Genomic DNA, 12,755 nt, shown 5'->3' with positions numbered 1-12,755 from the left:
TTATTAATAACTCTTTAATTGACTTACCTGCCCCAACAAATATTTCATTTTGATGAAATTTTGGATCCCTATTAGGGTTATGTTTGGTAATTCAAATCGTAACTGGACTATTTTTAGCTATACATTATACATCAAATATTGAAATAGCATTCAGTAGTGTAGTACACATCTGCCGAGACGTAAATAATGGTTGAATTATCCGAACCTTACACGCAAATGGAGCATCTATATTTTTTATTTGTATTTACTTACATGTAGGACGGGGAATTTACTATGGATCTTATATATATATACATACCTGAATAATTGGTACAGTGATTTTATTTTTAGTTATAGCAACTGCATTTATAGGATATGTCTTACCCTGAGGCCAAATATCTTTTTGAGGTGCAACAGTAATTACTAATTTATTATCAGCAATCCCATACTTAGGAACAGATTTAGTCCAATGAGTATGAGGAGGATTCGCTGTTGATAATGCAACATTAAATCGATTCTTCACATTCCATTTTGTATTACCATTTATTATTGCTGCTATAGCAGCAATTCATTTATTTTTTTCTTCACCAAACAGGATCTAATAATCCTCTTGGACTAAATGGAGATATTGAAAAAATTCCATTCCATCCATACTTTACCTTTAAGGATTCTATTACATTTGTAATAATAACATCATTATTAATTATACTATGTTTAATTAATCCTTACCTATTAGGAGATCCAGATAACTTTGTACCTGCCAACCCATTAGTAACACCAGTTCACATTCAACCAGAATGATATTTCCTATTTGCATATGCAATTCTACGATCTATCCCTAATAAGTTAGGAGGCGTTATTGCATTATTTTTATCAATTAGAATCTTAATAATTTTACCATTTTATAATAAAACACCATTCCGAGGCATTCAATTTTACCCTATTAATCAAATTTTATTCTGAATTATAGTAGTTGTTGTATGCTTACTAACGTGAATTGGTAAACGACCTGTTGAAGAACCTTATATTATAACAGGTCAAATCTTAACAATTATTTACTTCACATATTTCTTAATTAATGTCCATGTCGCAAACACATGAGATAAATTAATTAAGGAATAAAGTTAATTAGCTTAGGAAAAGCATATGTTTTGAAAACATAAAATTAGAAGTTTAACTCTTCTATTAACTTTTCTCAAAAAATTTCACTAAACAAATGAGATAAATAAAATCTTTAAACCAACAAAGAAAATAAAAAAATTCAAAGATAAAGGTAAAAAACTTTTTCAAGCTAAGTACATTAATTTATCATAACGGAACCGTGGTAATGTTCCACGAACCCAAATAAAACCAAAAGATATAATAGCAAGCTTAATAAAAAATATAAAAGAATAAAAATCACCGCCCAAAAAAATTAAAGCCAATAACATTCTTATGAAGACAATTCTAGTATATTCAGCTAAAAAAATTAAAGTAAAACCACCCGCACCATACTCAATATTAAATCCTGAAACTAACTCAGATTCCCCTTCAGCAAAATCAAAAGGAGTACGATTAGTTTCAGCTAAGCAAGAAGCAAAACAAGCTAAAGCTAAAGGAAAAGAAATAATAATAAATCAACAATAAAGCTGATAGTTTATAAAATCAAACATATTAAAACTACCAATTAAAATAATTAAAGACAATAAAATTAAAGCTAAACTAACTTCATAAGAAATTGTTTGAGCAACAGAACGAAGAGAACCTAATAATGAATAATTTGAATTAGAAGATCAACCAGCAATTATAACAGTATAAACACCTAATCTAGTACAACATAAAAAAAATAAAAATCCATAAGAAAAAGAACACATATAAGTTAAATAAGGAAAAATTACTCAAACGGCTAAAGAAATCATTAAATTAAAAACAGGGGAAAAATAATAAAGTAGGTAATTAGATATAATAGGAATTGGCTGCTCCTTACAAATTAACTTAATAGCATCTCTAAATGGCTGAGGAATTCCAACAAAACCTACCTTATTTGGACCCTTTCGAATCTGAATATAACCTACAACCTTACGTTCTAATAAAGTTAAAAAGGCAACACTAATTAAAACACAAATAACCAATAAAAGAAAATTCAAAATAAATATAAATAAATCATAAAGTATCAATACTATTTGTAGAAAAAATCTACATAAATGAATTCTAAATTCAACACATTAATCTGTCAAAATAGTAAATAAATTAATATTAATCAATATAACAAAAAATATTTTAACCATATGGTCCTTTCGTACTAATATGGATTAACAATCTTAGGATAGAAACCGACCTGGCTCACGCCGGTCTGAACTCAGATCATGTAAGAATTTAAAGGTCGAACAGACCTAATCATTGGGCTCCTGCACCCAAAATTTTTCTTAATCCAACATCGAGGTCGCAATCTGCTTTGTCGATATGAGCTCTCAAAAACAATTACGCTGTTATCCCTAAGGTAACTTAATCTTATGATCATAAATTATGGATCAAAATAACAAACATAAATAAATGATATAATAATGAAGAGTTTATCTATTCTTCATGTCACCCCAACAAAACATCATCATTAAATATAGAAAGACAAACAAAAAACTATATAAAAGTAAAATGTCAAGCTCTATAGGGTCTTCTCGTCCTAAAGAAGAATTTAAGCCTTTTGACTCAAAAGTTAAATTCAAAAATTTATTAAGAGACAGTTGATTTCTTGTCAAGCCATTCATTCCAGCCACTAATTAAGAGACTAATGATTATGCTACCTTTGCACGGTCAAAATACCGCGGCTCTTTAAAAATACGCTCAGTGAGTAGGCCAGACCTCAAAATATAAACAAGAGGACATGTTTTTGATAAACAGGCGGAAATCAATTTTGCCTAGTTCCTTATAATAAGTTCACAAGGTAAAAATTTCATACAAATAAATATACTAATTCTATCATTATTACAAAAATTTTAAAATTAAATTAATAATCTTAATAAAAAACCTAAAATTTTTATAAAACAAAATAAAAAATAATGAACTAAAACGTAATCTTAAAGATAGCTGGTTTAAAGCTTACTATTATATTTCTATAAAATAAATTATAGGTTATTAACTTCAAAGCTTATCCCTTAAAGAATAAATAAGTTAATATTTTTACTTAAAAAATTAAATAAAAACAAATAACTTTAAAAAATTAAATTTTTTCTTAAGAAACTAGATATCTTGGGAAACGATTAACATCTCATTTCTATAAATAATTTAATAATAATTATGATACATTAACTATAAATTATTTATAAATCAACCCAAATCGAGACAAGTAAAATAAATACTAAAATTTTGATAAACCCTGATACAAAAGGTACAATAAATAAAATCTACTTAAAAAAATGTAAAATAATATTTCATAAAACACTTACATTACCAATAAACTATAATTTAAAAAATCAATTCTATAAAATATACTAAGACAAAAATACAATAAAATTATTTATATTAAATAATTAAATAAACAAAAAATTAATATAATAAAATAAATAATCAAGATATCCTGATTTGCACAGAAAAATTTTCAGTGTAAATGAAACACTTTACTAATAAGTTATATCTTGAAACTCTTCCTAGATACACTTTCCAGTACATCTACTATGTTACGACTTATCTCATCTAAATTGAAGCTACTTTAAAATAAAATAGAATAATCAATAAAGAGAGTGACGGGCGATGTGTACACATCTCAGAGCCAATATCAGTTAAATTAAATAAATTAAATTACTATCAAATCCACCTTCATTAACAGTATTTCACTATCAAATCCGTTATAAACAAAAATCTATTGTAACCCACCTCCTCTTAACTATAAGCTGCACCTTGACCTGAAATATTTTATAATTATAAATCTTGAGAATTATAACTCTAAAAAGATTCTCTGATAACGGAGATATACAAACAAATAAATTAAGTAGAGTAAATCGTGTATTATCAATCATGGGGTAGGTTCCTCTGAATGGAATGAGATACCGCCAAATTCTTTGGGTTTAAAGACCTTAACTAATAGTACCCTGGTAAATATAATTAACATTTAAAATAATAGGGTATCTAATCCTAGTTTATTATTTAAATTTCACAGATTCATAAAAAGGGCCACAAATAAATTTTAACATTTCACCTTACAAATTTATATTTCAACCCTAATAATATAAACAACTGTTTTAACCAATAATATTCACTTTTATCAATCGTATAACCGCGGCTGCTGGCACGAATTATGCCAATACTAAATCAATTGCTAAATCCAAAATCACTTGATAATTAAATCAAATTACTGCAAAAAGAACATTTAGTCTAACAAAACTTACATATAATACAAAGAAAAAGTGAATAAACAAGCAAGAATAAAACTTTTAAAAATAAAAAATAAGAAAATTTTAAATCTATTAATTCAGGAAAAAATAAAAGATTCAAATATTTAAAGAAAAAAAAAGAAAAAAACCACAAACATTAACAAAAAAAAGAAACGCCCCTATGTATGACCACAACAACTTCTCTATTATATATAATTAAAGATTAATATGGAACATGTATAGCAATAAATGTATTATATTCTTTCTTATTTAATCTTTCTTTTCACTAATAAATAAAGAAAGATTAAATAATATAATAAATATATTTTATACAATTATGTAATTTAATATAATATGTTATTAATATGAATTCTTTTTTATATTAAGTTAACTTTCATATATATTAGTTAAATAATCTAATTATAGATAATTTACATAATTATATTATTATAATTAATATAATTATTTATATTAATTATAATATTTTATATTTAAATTAATAATTTTATTTATTATAACCAATTGTAATAATATTAAATATTAAATCACATATTATTATATATATTATATTATAATAACCTATTTTAAGCTAAAAACATAAGTAGCTATAATCCTAGGTAAATAATTGCACTAAAATAATCAATTGATAATGGTAAGTTGAACTTATAATATTTTAATTTCAATTAAATGTAATATATTAATATAAATTATTTATTATATATATATATATATAAAAATAAAATGAGCAGGATAAATTAATCCTAATTAAACAAAATAATACATAAAAGAATTTCAAAAAAAACTTTCGATTTATATATTAAATAAATGAAGTGCCTGATTAAAGGGTTACCTTGATAGGGTAAATAAAGTAAATAAAATTACCTTCATTAAAATTACATAAGATAGAATTAAACTACCTCCTTTAGTATCAAAAACTAATGTGCATCATACACCTTAATGTAAAAAGGTAAGCTAAACAAGCTAATGGGTTCATACCCCATTTATAGAGGTATCAATCCTCTCCTTTTTAATGACCAACAACTCTACAAAACTTCTCTTCCTATCAACATTAATGATAGGAACGATCCTGTCCATTTCATCAAATTCCTGATTTGGGGTTTGAATAGGACTTGAGATCAACTTACTTTCATTTATTCCGCTCCTAACAAGAAATAAAAATATAATAATAAATGAATCATCAATTAAATATTTTATTGTCCAAGCAATAGCATCGACAATATTATTATTTTCAATTTTGCTGATTCAAATAAAATATCCCATGGGATGGGTAACAGAATTTATCCCATCAATAATAATTAGATCTAGACTATTATTAAAGATTGGAGCTGCACCTTTCCATTTCTGATTTCCAGAAGTTATAGGAGCATCAAGATGAAATAATTGTTTAACATTAATAACATGACAAAAAATCGCCCCAATAATGGTCTTATCTTATTGTATTCAATTAAGAACTTTTATTTGAACAATTATTATCTTATGAATTATTATTGGGGCAATAGGAGGTTTAAATCAAACATCCTTACGACAACTTTTAGCATATTCATCAATCAGACATCTAGGTTGAATAATTAGATCATTAACAGTCAGAGAAAACATCTGAGAACTATACTTCATTATTTACTCACTATTAAGATTAATTATAGTTTTATTATTTAAGCAAATAAATTTATTTTTCATAAATCAAATTTATTCAGCCAGAAATATATAAACCGAAATTAAATTCATAATATTCTTATCTTTATTATCTTTAGGTGGACTACCACCATTCCTTGGATTCTTACCAAAATGAATTGTAATACAATCATTAATAGAAAACAATATAACAACTATTATAACTATTATAGTTGTATTAACTACAATTACACTCTACTACTATATACGTATTAGATTCTCAGCTCTAATTATATCATACACAGAAAATTCGTGATCTATAAAGATAAAGTCCCAAAAATCAAGAATCATTCTTCCTATAACAGTAATAATTTCAACAATAGGATTGATTTCAACATCAACCTTAATTTCATTATACTAAGGACTTAAGTTAATCAAACTAATAACCTTCAAAGTTATAATTAAAAGAATAATCTTTTAGGCCTTAGTAAAATTTTACACCTCTAGAATTGCAGTCTAGAATCATAATTGAATATAAGACCTAAATATGATAAGAGAGAAAACATCTCATAAGTAGATTTACAGTCTACCACCTAAAATTCAGCCATCTTACCGCAAAAATGATTATTCTCAACAAACCATAAGGACATTGGTACTTTATACTTCATATTTGGAGCATGAGCAGGAATAGTAGGAATAAGAATACTTATTCGTGCTGAACTTGGCCAACCCGGATCTCTAATTGGGGATGACCAGAATTATAATGTTATTATTACAGCTCACGCATTCGTAATAATTTTCTTTATAGTAATACCTATTATAATTGGTGGATTTGGTAATTGACTTGTTCCACTAATAATTGGTGCACCAGATATAGCATTTCCACGAATAAATAATATAAGTTTTTGATTACTACCACCTTCACTAACCCTTCTTCTTACATCTTCTATAGTAGATAATGGTGCTGGTACAGGATGAACAGTTTACCCTCCTCTAGCAGGAGCTATTGCACACGGGGGTGCATCTGTAGATCTAACTATTTTTTCACTGCACTTAGCAGGTGTATCATCTATTCTTGGTGCAATTAACAGCAATTAATATACGATCAGAAAGTATAACTTTAGATCAAACACCTTTATTTGTATGATCTGTAGCTATTACAGCATTACTTCTCCTTCTTTCACTTCCAGTTTTAGCAGGAGCTATTACTATATTATTAACAGATCGAAATTTAAATACATCATTCTTTGACCCTGCAGGAGGGGGTGACCCAATTCTATATCAACATCTATTTAGATTCTTTGGACACCCAGAAGTTTATATTTTAATTCTACCGGGGTTCGGAATTATTTCACATATTGTATGTCAAGAAAGAGGAAAAATTGAATCATTTGGAACATTAGGTATAATTTATGCTATACTATCAATTGGACTAATAGGATTTATTGTATGAGCACATCATATATTTACAGTAGGAATGGATGTTGACACACGAGCATATTTTACATCAGCAACAATAATTATTGCTGTACCTACGGGAATTAAGGTATTTAGATGATTAGCTACATTATATGGAACTAAATTCAAGTTCAATCCACCATTATTATGAGCTCTAGGATTTATTTTCCTATTTACAATTGGTGGATTAACAGGATTAGTATTAGCAAATTCATCACTTGATATTGTATTACATGATACATATTATGTTGTAGCCCACTTTCATTATGTTATTATCTATAGGAGCAGTATTTGCAATTATAGGAGGTGTCATTCAATGATATCCACTATTTACAGGATTAACTATAAATAATACATGATTAAAAATCCAATTTACAATTATATTCATTGGAGTAAATTTAACATTCTTTCCTCAACACTTCCTAGGATTAGCAGGAATACCTCGACGATACTCTGACTACCCAGACGCATATACATCATGAAACGTAGTATCAAGAATTGGGTCTACAATTTCTATTGTAGGAATCATTATATTCATTGTAATTATATGAGAAAGAATGATTACAAACCGAGCAATTATATTTAGAGCTAACATAAGAAGATCAACAGAATGACTACAAAATAACCCTCCTGCAGAACATAGTTACTCAGAATTACCATTAATCTCTAGATTCTAATATGGCAGATTAGTGCAGTAGATTTAAGCTCTACAAATAAAGGTTTGACCTTTTATTAGAAAATATTTATTAATGGCAACATGATCAAATTTATCTCTTCAAGATGGAGCTTCACCATTAATGGAGCAATTATCATTCTCTCATGATCATACTATGGTCGTATTATTATTAATTACAGTAATTGTAGGTTATGCCCTAAGTTATATATTATTTATTGCCTATACTAACCGTAATATACTTCATGGACATTTAATTGAAACAATCTGAACAGCTTTACCAGCAATTACATTAATTTTTATTGCCCTTCCATCATTACGACTATTATATTTACTTGATGATTCAGTAGATGCAATAATTACAATTAAAACCATTGGACGACAATGATATTGAAGATATGAATATTCAGACTTCATAGACGTAGAATGTGACACTTATATAACACCAAAACAAGACCTAGAAAATGATGGATTCCGACTACTAGATGTAGATAACCGAACAATCCTACCAATAAATACAGAAGCACGAGTATTAACAAGAGCATCAGATGTTCTACACTCATGAGCAGTTCGTGCACTAGGGGTTAAAATTGATGCAACGCCAGGTCGGTTAAATCAAGGAACATTCACAATAAATCGACCTGGATTATTCTTTGGACAATGCTCAGAAATCTGTGGAGCAAACCACAGATTTATACCAATTGTAATTGAAAGAACTTCAGTAAATTTATTTATTAAGTGATTATCTAAGATAATTTAAGGAGTTCGTTAAAATAAATAACATTAGAGTGTCAATCTAAAGTAACTAAAAAAAATTAGTACACCTTGAAATTCATCAGATGACTGAAAGTAAGTAATGGTCTCTTAAACCAAATAATAGTAAATTAACGACTACTTCTGATGGGGAAATTATATCCAAATCCCTCAAATATCCCCTCTTATATGATTCTCACTATTCATTGTATTTTCAGCTACATTAATCTTGTTTAATCAAATAAACTTCTTCTCATTTAAACCTAACCTTATTAAAAGAGCAGAAAAAGGAACAATTGAAATAAAAAACTTAAATTGAAAATGATAACAAATCTATTCTCAACATTTGACCCATCAACTAACATCTTTAATTTATCGTTAAATTGAACTAGAACATTTCTAGGACTATTTTTAATCCCATCACTATTTTGACTTACACCATCACGAATTAACATTATCTGAAATAAACTAAATTTAACCTTACATAATGAATTTAAAACACTTCTTGGACCAAAATCATTTAATGGAACAACATTCATTTTCATCTCAATTTTTATTATAATATTATTTAACAATTTCATAGGATTATTCCCTTATATTTTTACTAGAACAAGACATTTAGCATTAACATTTGCAATTGCCCTACCTATATGGCTAAGATTTATATTATTTGGATGAATTAACCATACTAATCATATATTTACACACCTTGTACCACAAGGTACACCGCCTGCATTAATATCATTTATAGTACTAATTGAAACAATTAGTAATGTTATTCGACCAGGTACATTAGCAGTACGGTTGGCAGCAAATATAATTGCAGGACACTTATTATTAACCTTATTAGGAAACACAGGACCATCTATAGCAATAAACTTAATCTCATTACTAATTATTGGACAAATACTTCTATTAATTCTAGAATCAGCAGTAGCAATAATTCAAGCCTATGTTTTCTCAATTCTAAGAACTCTATATTCTAGAGAAGTATATTAAACCTATGTTAACAACTCACTCAAACCACCCATTCCACTTAGTAGACTATAGACCTTGACCATTAACAGGAGCAATTGGAGCAATAGTCCTAGTATCAGGACTAGCAAAATGATTCCACCTATTTAATATTAACTTATTCATAATTGGATTTGGAATTACCCTACTAACTATAATTCAATGATGACGAGATGTAGTACGAGAAGGAACATATCAAGGATTACATACAGGATTTGTATCAATTGGATTACGATGAGGAATAATTTTATTTATTGCATCAGAGGTATTATTTTTCGTTTCTTTTTTTTGAGCATTCTTTAGAAGAAGATTAGCACCAACAATTGAACTAGGAATACTATGACCTCCAATAGGAATTCAACCCTTTAACCCTATACAAATTCCATTACTTAATACAGCTATTCTTTTAGCATCAGGAGTAACAGTAACATGAGCACATCATAGTTTAATGGAATCTAATCATACTCAAGCACTACAAGGATTATTCTTCACAGTGTTATTAGGACTATACTTTACAATACTTCAAGCATATGAATATTGAGAAGCACCTTTTACCATTGCAGATGCAGTTTATGGATCAACATTCTTTGTTGCAACAGGATTCCATGGTTTACACGTAATTATTGGAACAATCTTTTTATCAACATGTCTACTTCGACACTCAATAAATCAATTTTCACCAAGACATCACTTTGGATTTGAAGCAGCAGAATGATACTGACACTTCGTAGACGTAGTATGATTATTCTTATATATCTCTATTTATTGATGAGGTAGATAATTGTTTTTCTAGTATAAATAGTACATTTGACTTCCAATCAGAAAGCTTGATATAAATCAAGAAAAACAATTCTAATTCTATCAACAAGAGTTTTCATTAGATTTATTATTCCAATAATTGTTATAATCCTGGCAACAACACTATCAAAAAAATTAATTAATGATCGAGAAAAAAGATCACCATTTGAATGTGGGTTTGATCCAAAAAGATCAACACGAATACCATTCTCAATACGATTCTTCCTAATCGCAGTAATCTTTTTAATTTTTGATGTAGAAATTGCACTAATTCTACCAATTGTAATTATTTTTAAAACTTCAGACATTATAATCTGAACAGTATCAACAATATTTTTTATTCTAGTTCTATTAGGAGGACTATACCATGAATGAAACCAAGGAGCATTACAATGAGCAGAATAAAGGGTTGTAGTTAAATATAACATTTGGGTTGCATTCAAAAAGTATTGATATTATCAATCAACCTTAAATAGAATAAAAAGCGAAATATTGCAGTCAGTTTCGACCTGGAAGATTGGTATGTGCTACCCTTATTCTTATTAATTGAAGCCAAAAAGAGGCGTATTACTGTTAATAATATAATTGAACTATAATAGTTCCAATTAAGGAAATGTAAAGCCAATATGAAAGCTGCTAACTTTTTATATTAGCGGTTAAACTCCGTTAACATTTCTAAAATTTATATAGTTTAAATAAAACATTACATTTTCACTGTAAAAATAATATATCTATATTTATAAATACTTAAAAGTAAAAATACTTCCTTAACATCTTCAGTGTCACGCTCTAATTATAAGCTATTTAAGTAAACGAAAAACAATATTACCAAAATAAATATTCAAAAAATAAAAGTTAAAAGATAAATCTTGAAATTAGAATCATATCAACCTTGAATATAACCAATTAAATAAATAAATAATCTATATTAACCTTGACCACCAAGTAATTCACCTCAACCATAATCAAATGACTTAGATGAATAATAACCTATTTTTAAAGGAATATATCTAATAAACTTAGTTGAAAGAAAAGGTATAAATCATATAGAACCAGCAAATCTAACAAAAGAAAGTATACTTAAAGAAAATAAATTATGAGAAAAATCAAAATTAGAAATAAGATAACCTAAATAACCACCTAAAATAACAACTGTAATAGTTAAAAACTTTAAATAATAAGGTAAAGCAATCACATGGGGAATAGGAAAAATTAATCAAGATAAAAGACTACCACCAAAAACAGCAACAAACAATAGACCAATTATTCCAAATGAAATATAATAACCCTTATCATCAAAAGAAAATCTAGAATAAAAATTATTATCACCAGATATTGAATAATAAAACAAACGAAAAGAATAAGAAGCAGTTAAACCAGTAGAAAAAAAATAAAGAAAAAAAATTAAACAATTAATTCATCTTAAACAAACCATCTCAAGAATTAAATCCTTTGAATAAAATCCCGCTAAAAAAGGTATTCCACACAAAGATAAACTAGAAACATTAAAACAAACTGAAGTTAAAGGTATGAAATTAACAATTGATCCTATAAAACGAACATCCTGAGAATCCTTCAAATTATGAATTATTGAACCTGCACATATAAATAATAATGCCTTAAATAAAGCATGAGCCAATAAATGAAAAAATGCAAGCTTTGGATAACCTATAGCCAAAATTCTTATTATTAAACCAAGTTGTCTTAAAGTAGAAAGAGCAATAATCTTCTTTAAATCAAACTCAAAATTAGCGCCCAATCCAGCCATAAATATAGTTATACAACCAATTAAAAGTAAAAATCAACCACAATTATAAGTATCCAATATTGGTCTAAAACGAATTAATAAATAAACACCAGCAGTAACAAGAGTAGAAGAATGAACTAAAGCAGAAACAGGAGTAGGAGCTGCTATAGCAGCAGGAAGTCATGAAGAGAAAGGAATCTGAGCTCTCTTAGTTATAGCTGCTAAAACAATTAATATAGTAATGAGCTTTATTTCAAAAGAATTAGAAATAAAATCATAATAATAAATATAATTTCAACCACCAAAATTTAACATTCATGCAATAGAAATTAAAATAGCAACATCACCAATACGA

The 12,755-nt window shown here is 27.3% G+C and overlaps 2 long non-coding RNA genes across 3 annotated transcripts in view; one reads left to right on the top strand and one right to left on the bottom strand.

Annotated features, from left to right (window-relative positions):
- Positions 1–2,200: 2,200 nt before the first annotated feature.
- LOC126313190 (uncharacterized) overlaps positions 2,201–12,755 on the bottom strand; it is a 46,734-nt gene continuing 36,179 nt past the window's right edge. The window contains exon 2 of the long non-coding RNA XR_007555062.1: positions 2,201–2,983. This is a non-coding gene — a long non-coding RNA (uncharacterized LOC126313190). The remainder of the gene's footprint in view (positions 2,984–12,755) is intronic.
- Positions 6,653–12,755, top strand: part of LOC126313198 (uncharacterized) — a 54,795-nt gene continuing 48,692 nt past the window's right edge. For both annotated transcript variants that reach the window (XR_007555070.1, XR_007555071.1), the window contains exon 1: positions 6,653–6,924. This is a non-coding gene — a long non-coding RNA (uncharacterized LOC126313198). The remainder of the gene's footprint in view (positions 6,925–12,755) is intronic.

This window comes from Schistocerca gregaria, unplaced genomic scaffold, assembly GCF_023897955.1.
Source record: "Schistocerca gregaria isolate iqSchGreg1 unplaced genomic scaffold, iqSchGreg1.2 ptg000470l, whole genome shotgun sequence".
In the NCBI taxonomy this organism is placed as follows: domain Eukaryota; kingdom Metazoa; phylum Arthropoda; class Insecta; order Orthoptera; family Acrididae; genus Schistocerca; species Schistocerca gregaria.
Note: the sequence above shows the minus strand (reverse complement) of the source record. Positions and strands in the feature narration are given on the sequence as shown.